We start from the raw sequence: 13753 nt of genomic DNA, 5'->3' as shown, positions 1-13753 counted from the left end.
AGACTGAGCACCCTGTCTTTTTCACTTTTGAATCATCAAAACCTAACACTACACCTGGCACAGAATAACTAGTTAAATATTTTTTGAACAGTGTAGTAGTGAAGCAGGCTCATGTCAGCTTTCCACTACTAACTTTGCGATCTACATTTCATTCAAGTTCGAGACTCAGGTTTTCTATGTGAAAAATTAGAGGGTCAGACTTAATATAGCTCAATTCAACTCAAGCAGTTTCCATATCTCAGTTTTTCTCTTTAAAAGTAAGTGTCAATTATATGTGTGAGACCATATTTTAGTAGATGACTTGATCTTCAATGGATTTTTATATTCTGGTATATTTTTAACTGTGATGTGCAAAAAGTAATTATAGCAAGAATAGTGTATCTTTGACTTTTAGAAATGAAGACTCTCATTAAAAAAAACCCTAAAGGATTAAATAGTGAGAACACAAAAACTGGATGAACCCATGAAAAATTGAAATCAGTTTTATAAAGGGCATTTGATGACATGTAGCATGACATTTAGCAGCTTTCTTAATTAAGTGGACTAAAAAACAGATAACACAATTTTAGACAGGAATTGCTTTTTCCATGCTGACAGGAAACCTTTGTTTTGTTTTAGCCAGATGCTCGAAAAAATACTATCTATAATAGCTTTGCCAAAGTGAAAAAAAGGTCTACAAATTCTCATTCATTTCTATCTTTTTTTTAATTTGCTGTATTAAATTCTCAAATGTTTCTTTCTTACACTGAGTGTTTAGCTGATAGGAAAATGATGATTCAATTCTTCAAAGACTGATGGACAAGACATTTTTCATTTTCTAGGCCAGCACATATGGAGAAGATAATTCTTATTAAGCACATTAGATAATTCTTGATGAAATCAGTTAACTATCAGTTGGACCTACCTTTCCTTCCTCTCCACCCTCTTCCTTAAGTGTTATTTCTCCAAGTCCAGAAAACCTAGGCATGGATGATATTGAAATTTTGTTATTTAAAAGAAGAGTAGAAGATGAATACTTTCCTTTTACATAGGACTTGCACTCTTCATCTGTCCATTTATTTTTACTCTGTACAGACACCCCTTAAAACACTGACTGCAGGAAGGAATTAAAATTCCTTGTGGTATCTCAATACAATATTTTTATATCTCCCCTTAAGCACATCCTGTCCTATTATTTCCCACCAGAAGAAAGGGATAAGAAACAATGATCAAATTCACTCTGATGTACGGACAATAAATTAGAATTGAAGGGAGCCACACCAGACAGAGAAAAACTCTTTTTCCCAATATTAAGCAATAGGTGGTCTTCTAAGGAAGGCTGTATCATCTCTATTTGAGGGAGTCTTTAAGAAAAGGAAAAAACGTTTGGTTAGGTAGAATATTTTTGGAAGAAAAAGAAGATGAAGCTACCTGATAGTTCTTTTTTCTCCACCATTCACAATACAAAAATAGTTACAAAATATTGAGGTACACTATTTTTTATTCTATATAAAGCCAGGAATAATAATTTACCAATAATGCCTCTCGCAATGACATGAAATAGTTCCATGGCTCAGAACATAGAACCTGAAGGAATAGTTTAGGGCTCTCAGAGCTCATTTAGGTGATAGCATGTTACAGCAATTAGAATTAGGGCTTTAGAACTAAAGAAATGAGGGTTTGGATTCAGGTTCTATCTTTGACTGACCAAGCCACATGTTATGCAGATTACTTAACCTTCTAAATTTGTTTCTTCATCTACAAAATGCAGATTATAATTCCTTTTATATAGAGTTATTTTGAATACAAAATAAAATAGTAACATGATAAATGCTCTCCATAGAACCTGGTACAGAATAGACAATAAATGGACAATACATGAGCCTGGCCTTAAACTGACAGATGAGGAAAATGAAGATTAGAGGTTAAGATCTCCCAAAAGATGTATGGTTAATTACAGAACTTTTGCTGGAAGAAAGGAGATTTCTTCCATAAACTGCAAGTTTTGTTTTACATCTATTCTTCAATTAAATTGCCATAGTATTTGTTTGAGAAAAGTAGATGTCCCTTATTACTGAGAGAGCAAGGAAAGTACAGAGAGGGAAACTGGTTTATATAAGGACGGGAAACAAGTTTCAATGGAAAGTTGAAACCAACAAAATTAGATTAATCTACCCTTCCCAATAACTTTCCACACTGATCTGAACTTTTGTTCCCTGAATGCATATATTACAGAGGGATGCAATTAATGTGATAATTGAGGATCCAAGAAAGGTGGTGAAACTGTGAATGTGAAAGCAAAACCATATAGACCACCAACTTTTTCTGAGTTGTGGCAGAGAGAAAACTCAGTGTCAAGGCACGCAATATGAATCGAATCTCAAGGAGGAGGATTCCTAAGCATCTGCGATTTGTGGCAAAATATATCTGTTTTGGGACTCTGGTGACATTAGGTTTCAGTAGCCAGTGAGACATTTTGAAGCCCAAGATGTTTGCAGCAAACAGAGATAAAAGACTGCCTCATTATCAAATGTTTCTGTTTTTAATTTCTCCCTAAGCATGTACTTAATTAAAAAAATATTGTCCCTGTTCTTTCTTCATATGGGAGATTTTCTGATGATTGGAGCATTTGGGGAACCCCAGCCCTGAATCCTGTAAACGTTTGGAGTGGGGTTTAGAAATTCCTGCATGGGTATTAAGTCTCTGTGGTTTCAACAGGATTTGTAACGTTGATTCCCATAGCGTTTTTTCAGCAGCTTTCGGGTTGAAGTTTAGAATTTCTGGTCAACATCTCAAGTACCTCATCCTGTATTAAGAATTTTATAAATATCTATTGAATGTCTCCATAACTGCTACAGAACAAGGCATACACCAGGCCTGGAGAAAGGTGTAAATTTAAAAGATAGACAGTCATTTTTGTAGCAGAAATAACAGGATGTTGATAGGACTTTTCCTGTTGCATTGAAGTCGATGTGTAGGGTCCCAGTGGGAAACAAAAAGGTGGTAAATCTAAAAAGACTCACCAGTTTCTCCTCACACCTCAATGTGGCTTTACTGAGAGAGACCCCCAAAGTGCCAGCCCCAAGGCAACCATACTTAACATTCCTTATTCCTCCCCCCACACCCACCCCACTCTATCTGAGAAAGTATAAGAAGATGGGAAGGGTTGGGAACTGAGAACATCAGCCTGTGAGGGAGAGTGTGTTCATGGTGAGAAGCTCTTCCTGGGGGAGGGAGGGAGATGGTGGGTGCTTTCCACTCCTCAAAGCCAAGTGAGAGGCTGGGGCCAGAAAGGTGGGGGGCTTCACGAACCTCTCTTATAATAAGTTGAGAATTCCTGCAAGAAGGGAAGCCTGGCACCCTGGATTTCTAATCTGAGAGATGGGAATACCAAGGAGGACGAAAGGACATGGAATGGCTCCCATTTCCATTTTTGGTGGTGAGGATGTGTTAATTTCTTGGGATTCAGGTGGACTTCATAGAAGGTACCTGTTACCCAGCAAAGATGCTTTAATCAATAGAAAAAGTACTTCAACTATAGGAGGTTAAGTTAAAAAAAGCTGGTCCATTTCTTCTCCCTCCTCCTACCCCAAACACTTCAAAAGCTAGGCCTCCATAAAGGGGAGTGAGAAAAGGGTGTTAAAACGAGAGCTGGGTCATGCCAGCATCCATAGCTGGGAAGAAGAGTGGAAGAGCAGAGACAGAGAAAGAAAGATTTGCACTGGATTTGAGGTTGAGGTTTTAAACTGGATTGAGCCTTTCATTGCTGAAAGTGACTAGAAAGTTACAGAATCTAGCCAAGATGTCATCAAAGGATAAAGATGATTCAGAAGAGCCAGTCTGAGAGCTGCCATTGGAGAAAAATAACCTTGTTATAGTCATTCATTCAATAATAGTAGTTGAGGGCCTATGTTGTACCTGGCACTGCTCCAGGCCTTGGGGAGACACCAGGTAGGGAACAAAATAAAGACCCTGCTCTTTGGAGCTTACATTCAAGTGGGGTAAAACAAATAATAAATAAAAAACAGGCAATAGTATAGTGGCACATTGGATTCTACATAACCACATCCTTTCTATGGTGGGAGGATGTACTTATTCATTCAGTGTGATAGAATTCTACATAGATCCCATGGATAGACTGAGGTCTGAGGTTGCTGCTATATGCAGTGAATATTTGGTAATTAGAGGTAGGCCTATTGATTTTGGAGCCTCCAAATCAAGGAACTGTGATGAAACGTCCATTGTATGCAGAAAATTGTGGTTCAGGAATTTATAGAATTGAAGCAGGATTAGGAAAAAACTTAACCAATTGTTTTTTCTTAGATGCATGAGGAAATTTTTAAAAATTGTCCGTATTTTTAAAAATTCCAAAGAAACCTGGCTTCAATAAGGGATACAAGTATATCCTTGTCTGTGGGAAAAAAACCCTCATCATCTCCATCCCTTTTTTATCAAGCTTGTTTCCTCTAGTGTAGATTTGCCATGGAAAAAAAATGACAGTGGGCATTTCTGGAAAATAAGATGTCAAAGAGTCAGACATCAGCTTACATTGGGATTTAGTAAATTTGTAGAGCTTATTGCAGTGACAAGACAAAACAAAATATTACCACTACCACTTTGATCAGAATTCCTTTTAAAAAATGTTACAAAACACAACTGTATATTTGCTTGAGCTCTGCAGGTCAACGTAGAGAAGCCTTATGGGGACAGGAAATAAGAACTCTGAGGGGACTTAGAGACACCAGAGCCATATCACCTTGTCATGTGCTGTGCCTGAGGAAACTAGCAAACGTGCCCTCCAAAGACTTTCAGAATGTCATATAGACTTTCAAAGAGAAACTTTGTGTTTGATGTACTGGTTCGTAAAACTGAGGAGTGGGCTGTGATGGATGTTGACTCTGATGAGGAAGGAATAAGTATTTCTCATTATGCTCAGGCCTTGTGATCAAATATCTGACCCCTTTTACACCTGAACTTGGCAGAGTGGATTCTCCTACGTTGAGTGAAAACATGGCACCACCCGGGAAGCTGGAAGAATGCCTCCCAGTCAGAGATGCCATTGTTTCTCTTCATTGGGCAGCTGAACAACAGGGGCTTGGTTATTCCCTTCCTGGGCCTTGCCTCTCCCCAGCAACCACAGACCCAAATGAAAGACAGAATTCTTGGAAAGCCAGTAGTGGGCAAAATTACCTAACTCATGATTTCAAAGCTGAGTTGATGCAATTCTGTGGAAAGAAGTCTTTCGAAAACTTTGTCTGAGTTAGGGGCCCCTAACTCAGAGAACTGGAATCCCTTGAGCACACTGCAATTCCTTTACCGAAACACATTCCACATTGTCTTGTAATTATGTGTTTTCTTGACCTCATTCAGCTGAATAGGGACCTTGTTTATTCTGCTGATCAATGAATCCCCAGGGCCTGCTATTGTCCTGACTCACAGTGGGTACTTAATAATTATTTCCTGATTGAACGGAGGAATGAAGGAAAGCTCTGAAAGACTGACGTAGGTTTGTGGGGTTCAACTCTGTTATATGGGTCTGCAGTGGAAGCTGTCCTTCCCACAGTAATAGCAAAGGGTGGCATAGACATTTTGCAGAGGCAGAGTGGAAGAATCAGGCCACCTGATTATATAACAGATCATCTACATGCTGTCCTTCAAGCACACAGTTCAAATCAATGGCCTCTGTGTGCAGATCTTTGTCTAGGAGAAGTGATGGTTGGCTATTTTTAGGCTCGGTCAAATTTTGTTGTGACATAAAACATGCATGTATAAGCCAGATAGGAATAAACATAGACCAAGGGACTGCATATCTGGAATTTACAGAAACATTTAAAGATGAAAGTGCAAATGCCAATGCAGTTAAGAACCTAAGGTCACATAGCCAGCTGGTGCCGGAAATGGAGCTCCTCCTGGCTCTCTGGACTCCAAGCACAGTGCTATTTCCACTCTGCCGCTGACTCATAAGCCCTTTTTGGGGGGAACATATGAAATATTACTGTTTCGCACTTTGATAGCTGAAAAGTATTCCGACAAGTTTGGATCACCTAATTGTTGTAGTTCCCACTTCTCTTCAAGGGAACCTAACTATATACCTTGATGAACACCTATAAGGTGCCTTAAAAACTTATAAGTTGCTTGCTTAAATTTGCAATAGTTACACACGCCCGTTGAACATTTTTCAATCAATTCAAAAGTGTGGAGATTAAAAGTATAAATACTGCCCACCCACCCTCCTCACTCCCCACCATTTTCTAGAGGGTAACCCCAGTTAGCAGTTTGATGTGTACCGTTCAGTCCTTTATATATTCATATATGCATCTACCCACTTATATACACATATGCATATGTACATGTGTATAGCTTTTCTAGTAAGAAAAAAACAAGGTCCTTATTATGGGTTGAATTGTGTCCCCCCAAAATTCATATATTGAACTCCTAACCCCCAATACCTTAGAATGTGACCGTATTTAGAAATAAGTTTGCTGCAGATGTAATTAGTTAAGGTGAGGTCATACAGGAGTAGGGTGGGCCCCTAATCCAATATGACTGGTGTCCTTATGAAAAAGGGAAATTTGGACATAGAGATAAACCTGCACACAGGGAGAATACTATGTGAAGATGAAGGGAGAGATTCAGGTAACACATTGTCTAAAAGACAAGGAACACTAAAAATTGCCAGTAAACGATCAGAAACTAGTAGAGAGGCATGAAACATATTCTTCCTCACAGTCCTCTGAAGGAACTAACTTTTCTGACATCTTGGTCTTAGCCTTCTGGCCTCCAGAACTGTGAGACAATACATTTCTACAGTTCTAGGTCATCGAGTTTGTAGTACTTTGTTATGGCAACTCTAGCAAACTAATACAGTCAATATAAGCATGTTGCTCTGAAAATTGCTTTTTGACTCAAAACATAGATCCTGGACATCCTTCCAAGTTAATAACTTTATATATACAACATTTTTCAGTGGTTGCATGGAATTCTATTCAATAACTGTTTTCCATTTGAAGGATTTGCATGTTTTCTGTTTTTCATGATTACTGTAACACCATTATCCTTTTTTAAAAAAATTGTGATAAAATACACATAACATAAAATTTACCATCTTAACCACTTTTAACTGTACAGGTCAGTAGTGTTAAGTACATTCATATTGTTGTGACAATCTCCAGAACTCTTTTCATCTTGCAAAACTCTCATTCTATACCCATTAAATAATAACTCACCATTCTGTCCTCCCCTCAGCCCCTGGCAACCACCATTCTATTTTCTGTCTCTATGAATTTGACTACTTAGGTATCTATTTAGGTACATAAATAGAATCATACAATATTTGTCTTTTTGTGACTGACTTGTTTCACTTAGCATAATGTCCTCAAGTTTCATCTATGTTGTAGCATATGTCAGAATTTCCTTCCTTTTTAAGAATGAATAATATTCCATTATATATGTATACCACATTTTATTTATCCATTCATCCTTCCATCAGTGGACACTTGGTTTGTTTTCACCTTTTGGCTATTGTGAATAAAGTGCTACTATGTAGCAAACATGAATGTAAACATTTATATTTGAGACTGTGCTTTCAATTATTTTGGGTATATACTCAGAGGTGGAATTTTCTGGGTCATATGGTAATTCTATTTTTAATTTTTTGAGGAACTGCCATACTGTTTTCCATAGTAGCGACACCATTTTTCATTCTCACCAACAGTTCACAAGGGTTCCAATTTCTCCACATCCTCACCAATATTCCTTATTTTCTGTTTTTTTTTAATAGCCATGTTAATGAGTGTGAGATGGTATCTCACTGTGGTTTTTTTGCGGTACGCGGGCCTCTCACTGTTGTGGCCTCTTGCATTGCGGAGCACAGGCTCCGGACGCGCAGGCTCAGCGGCCATGGCTCACGGGCCCAGCCGCTCCGCGGCATGTGGGATCTTCCCGGACCGGGGCACGAACCCGTGTCCCCTGAATCGGCAGGCGGACTCTCAACCACTGCGCCACCAGGGAAGCCCCTCACTGTGGTTTTGATTTGCATTTTCTTAATGATTCGTGGCGTTGAGCATCTGTGTCATGTATTTGTTGGCTATTTGGGCATCTTCTTTGGAGAAATGTCTATTCAATCCTATGCCCATTTTAAAATTGGGTTGTTTACTTTTTGTTGTTGAGTTGTAGGAGTTCTCTGGATATTAACCCCTTATCAACCATATGATTTGCAAATACTCTCTCCCATTCCAAAGGTTGCCTTGTCACTCTGTTGATTTTTGTCCTTTGATGAATATCATCATTCTTATATCTTAAAACAAACAAGTGAGTATATCTGTAGGATAGATTCTTGGGGTGGAGTTACTAGTTCAACTTTGAAAAGTTGTAGCAATTTAGACTCTTACCAATAGTGTATGATCATTTCCCTATCTCCATTCCCTTGTCAGCACTGCATAAGAGATCCATTTTTAAAAATTAACATAGACGGGCTTCCCTGGTGGCGCAGTGGTTGAGAGTCCGCCTGCCGATGCAGGGGACACGGGTTCGTGCCCCGGTCCGGGAAGATCCCACATGCCGCGGAGCGGCTGGGCCCGTGGGCCATGGCCGCTGAGCCTGTGTGTCTGGAGCCTGTGCTCCGCAACGGGAGAGGCCACAATAGTGAGAGGTCCACGTACCGCAAAAAAAAAAAAAAGAAAAAAGGAAAGAAATTGACATAGACATAGACAGTGAAAAGGATATTTTTTTACATAGCTATTCTGTTCTTCATAAAGTAAAAGCCTGTTACATCATGCTTAGCTATTAAACAAATTTGGGTCAAATCATGTCCCCTGGAACTTTAACACATACACACAGCAAAAACCTATAGTTCAGAAATTGGTTCTGCCCCCAGCGCTAGGGTAAAAAGCTTTTACTTATTTTTACTAAAAGCTCTATAATTAGTTCTTTTACATCAAGTGATTTACTTTAATGAATCGTGCCATTTTATAAATTGAGTAAATAAGTCTGCTCTAATTCATAGCTAGAGAAATTATAGGAAAAGCCAACGTGCCAGAATGATTCAGTGTGTGCCAAGGATTCAATCTCATCATTCAGAATCCTTCCCAGTGCCAGCCCCACTGCACCAGTATAGGATTCCAGTTTCAGGGGCTGGAAAGACCAAGCAGAATGTTTGACATTAGGAAGAAAGATGATGGTATCACACAGATTTAGTGGGAGTTGCGTCACTGCAACTGAGAAAGGGACCTGGCCCACGAGGCTATTTCCTTTGTGGTTTTATTTAAAAAAATAATTATAGGAAGATAATCATGGTTTTAGATCTTGGGGTCATAGGGGCCCAAAGGCAATGAGGTTCTCCCCCTTAATCTTACCACCTGTATAAAGGCATATCAGGTCCGCACACTGACAGGAGGGAGGTTATACAAAGCCTTGGGGCCCTGACATATTTCCTCTTCTTTCCCTGCTAGACTTTCTACCTAGAGCACTTGTGAGAGATGAACCATGCTTGTGGATGAGCATTTGTCCTCCTGTGTGATTCAATGTAGGGACACAATTGCCTCACTGTTCCTAAGGTCCTCTACTGCAGTTTATTAAAAACCAGAGAAGTGGAGCCTGGTGTTTCCATAGAGCTTTTCTAGTTTATTGGCTCTACTTGCTTACAAAAATATGTTTTCAATTACACTTAAAACATTTGATTCAAATGACTTTGGGAAAGTCAAGATGCATTGTTTTTCCTGCCCACATCACATACATGTTGGTTTATTGGGGACTTAAGGTGCTTTGTACTGACGTCAAATGGCTGTGTTAGAACAGAGTCTTGAGAGAAAGGTGAAGAGTAATATTAAGCTATAAATAATAGAATAGTAACAAAAATCAGTGTTTATCCTGGACTCATTGGGAGCATAACAGATTACAGGCATGACCATAAATGACAAAACTATATGTAAAACCCAAAGGAAAAATTGAGACTGCTTGGAGCATAAGATCAAAACAGGAAATTTCAGTTTGAGGTGAACTTCTTTTCCTCAGATAGAACTTTCTAGATGTTTTTTTTCAGTCATCCATATCTAATCATTTTTCTTTGACAATAACACAGAATTGGAAAGGGTTTTAAAACCACAGGCTTAGTGGGGCTAAAGGGGACATTTTTGTTTTACTCAGAGGAGTGATAACTTACAGTGAATTCTTCATAGTTATTATTATTATTAGCCCTTTGTCCAGGTCATGGACAAAGCAATATTGTTTTATTGAATGTTGGTTAAATATTCATTCTGTCCAGACAGAATGCAGAGATGGATTATACTGGGCCATGCCCCAAATAGGAGAAGGGAGGCCACAGTGAGAAGCTAAGTGGGAGTTATGACTAAAGTGCCGTGAAAGGACCACCCCCACCCAATGCACATGACCCTTGTTGGAACTTCAAGGGTCAACCATGGACCAGCTGTGCATTAGCTCATTATGGATGGACCAGGGCAAAAGTATCCTTATCCACAAGTCATACACCGCACGGAGAGCAACTGGGGGCTCACGATGCTGAGCTAGACACCACCAGGGAAGGGTGTTTGCTTCTCACTCTTGTTCTGTCTACTCAATCAGCTATTGTGATTATGCCCACTTCCAGCCTAGGACCTTAAGGTGCATAAGTATCCCTTGGGATGCTGGCTGAAAGTGAAGATTTATGGCCCCAGCCCATGAGACTCTGAGTCAGTAAGGCTAGCTGGGGATGTAGACTCATGAGGCACAGAGTTCCTGTACCACACTCTAATACTCTGGGGAACTTTGCCCAGGATGAGCATGAGAGGGACTGGTTGGGCTTTGTGACTATCAGATTTTGCTTGCTGTTATTGGTAAGGGCCTGTCTTAGACCTTTTCTTCCCCACTTGCACTGTTGGTTGTTAAAAGACTTCTTGATTTCTGACTTCTTTGACCAGACTTTTGACTGCTCACTTTTTCTAGAACCCTGGTTGATTCTTGAATCTGCTGATTTGTCTCTGATATCTGTGCTTCTCTGATTATCATTTGTGTATCTTTCACTCATTCTTTCATTCAACAAATATTGAATATCTGTGCTTGGTTTTAGGCTCAGTGCTGGGGACACACTGCTTAGTAAGACAGACTCAATTCAGACCATCATGGGATTTAAAATGGGGTCAGCAGGAGAGAGAGTCAGTTAATTAAAAAGTTATGGTGAGAGTGTTAGATGCCATAGAGGGATGTTGGGGCAATGTCTGAGCATAGAGCAGGGCCACCTAATCCAGTTCTGGGGTTCAAGGAAGGCTTCTGGGAATGCTTAGGGAGTTGGGAAGTGATGAGAAGGAGGAGTGTTCTAGGCACAAAGACAGAACAGTGTGAGTGAACGCCCTAAAAGACAAGAGCTATGGCACTCAACCACTGCGCCACCAGGGAAGCCCCATGACTACTTTTTTATGCGGGAGCAAATTGACCACAACACGGTTAGAAAAAGGCATGAGTCAGAGTGTTTGGCTCTTTGTTTCTTTGTTGTGTTCTTTGGAAAGATTGTGAGGAAAGAAAGACTGACTTCCTTTGCATCTTTTTTTTGGATCAGTGTTTGCTTAAAAAATAATAACCCCAGGGGCTTCCCTGGTGGCGCAGTGGTTGAGAGTCCACCTGCCGATGCAGGGGACACGGGTTCGTGCCCCCGTCCGGGAAGATCCCACATGCCACGGAGCGGCTGGGCCCGTGAGCCATGGCCTCTGAGCCTGCGTGTCCGGAGCCTGTGCTCTGCAACGGGAGAGGCCACAACAACGAGAGGCCCGTGTATCGCAAGAAACAACAACAACAACAACAACAAAACAACAAAAACAAACCAGGGTATTATTGGGATTTACATTAAACATTTCCAGGTTTTGAAATGGGAGCAGTCCACCAGACCCTTGTGAGCTAAGCTTTTGTTTTTCTCATTATACAAATAGATAAATGGAGTCACTGAGCAGTGAAGTAATTTCCCTGATCTCAGTTGTATTACATGAAAAAAAAAAAGAAAGCATGAACCCAAGGTTTTGGATTCCAGGTAACCACTTTGATCATGCTTTTATAGGAAGCTGACAACCAAAAAGTTAATAACCCATTATACTACATGTTAGGAATTCTATCGTAATAGGAATTCTACTTCATATAATTTATATACATGTGTGCATATGTGTGTGCATACACACTCATACGTAGTAGAATAACATCAACTTTCCTGAGTCTTTAGGGAATGAGACATTTTGGATAATTAAAATTTTCCTAATAGCTGATGTTTTAGACCCATCAGGACCAAAATATTCTTGTTTTGATATTATTTTGATATTTTTGATATTATATATTTGAAATATAGAATTTCCTTAATTCTTAAATGATACTACTCAATATGTCAATATTTATATTCAGCTGTGATTCAGTGGTTCCCCCAGGAACTTCCTAAGGCTATACAACAATTTATCTCCTCAATGAATGCTATACGCCTTAGAAATTCTTATCATTGTATAGCTTCTTTTCCTCCTCCTGTATTGCTAGGCTTCTACGATTCTATTTCTTCCTGCTGTTAGTGCACTTACTTATTGCATCCCCTTTCCCTTTTCAAATTCGGTACTTCAAGTTTGCTATGTTCTCAGCACTCAGAGAACTAAGTTTGTTAGAATTATTTGCAAAATAGAAGTAAATAGGCTCGATGCGAGGACTTGTTGTAATTGCTTATGAATATGAACTTTAATGACCACCATCTTTTCACCTCTGAGCACTTTTGACTTACTTTTTTGTCCTCAGTTGCATTCTGTAGGGTTGAAGTTTTCAGAAATTGGAATGCTAGATAAATGAAAAGTTACCTTAAATATATTTTAATTCTGAAACTCAGCTTGGAATAGCTTATTTTTTCCCAGTGATTCAGATAGTATTCATCCAACCAGCATTTATTGGAAAGCAAAGTGCCTGACTCTGTTCCAGGGCCCTAAGATTTCTCACTGTCTTGGGGTCATCCCTAGGACACTCACTATTCATTTTATCTTGTTGGCAACAAAATTAAGAAGATTTCATAACAATTTTAGTTGAAAGAATACCATAGAAAAGATAGTTTACTGTTTTGTACATTTTTATGTATGTGTGTTGAATGTCTGAAGTGTGTCTATTAAGGTACTGACTTGTTACATTTTTGGCACCTAGAAAGTGGGATGGGGCTTGAATCCTTGACAGCTGTTGAGTGAAAGTCTTTTGCTGAGTGAGGATGGGTGTGTTGTGAGAGGACACTGGCCCCTAGGAAGGCTCAGAACACATGACTAGCACGAAAAAGGCACAAAAAGTGGCCTCCCCTTTGAAGAAAAAGAAAAAAGGAGTTCTCACATTCCCTGTGCATTTATGCTCCAAGTGGCTTTTTACTGGTTTCTAGGCCTTTCAGCTGCTAATCATAAGTGCAGGTGAAACAGTCCTTGATGGTGTCTAGCATAGGACTCGGCACATAGTAGGTCCCCAAAAGTTATATGTTGAGTGAATGAGTAAGTAAGGTTGAGATTGAAGTCCTAAACAAACAAAACTAGGGTAATTGAACTTGAGAGACAGTATTTAAAAACTCTTATGGCCCCTTTTCCTTTGTCTTTATGAACTAAAATGCCTTCACTAGAGCTTGCAGTTTTTCTTATTCTAACATTGGGCTTCTTAGAGCCATTTATTGAGGGAGACTGGATGGAAAGTTTTCTTGATAATTAAGGCACAGAGATAAGAAGGCTAGGGCTTTTTAAAATAGGAAAATGGGATTCACATAAGACAGGATTCTGATGTGCTGACATTAAACATTGTA

General features: G+C 39.4%; 1 protein-coding gene across 1 annotated transcript in view; it reads right to left on the bottom strand.

Annotated features, from left to right (window-relative positions):
* Positions 1–13753, bottom strand: part of COL8A1 (collagen type VIII alpha 1 chain) — a 151926-nt gene that overhangs the window by 116646 nt on the left and 21527 nt on the right. Inside the window, exon 2 of the mRNA XM_024759295.1 lies at positions 905–959. The gene's annotated coding sequence lies outside the window, so the exon portion shown is untranslated. The remainder of the gene's footprint in view (positions 1–904; positions 960–13753) is intronic.

This window comes from Neophocaena asiaeorientalis, unplaced genomic scaffold (genome assembly GCF_003031525.2).
Source record: "Neophocaena asiaeorientalis asiaeorientalis breed wild unplaced genomic scaffold, Neophocaena_asiaeorientalis_V1.1 scaffold197, whole genome shotgun sequence".
NCBI classification, from domain to species: domain Eukaryota; kingdom Metazoa; phylum Chordata; class Mammalia; order Artiodactyla; family Phocoenidae; genus Neophocaena; species Neophocaena asiaeorientalis.
Note: the sequence above shows the minus strand (reverse complement) of the source record. Positions and strands in the feature narration are given on the sequence as shown.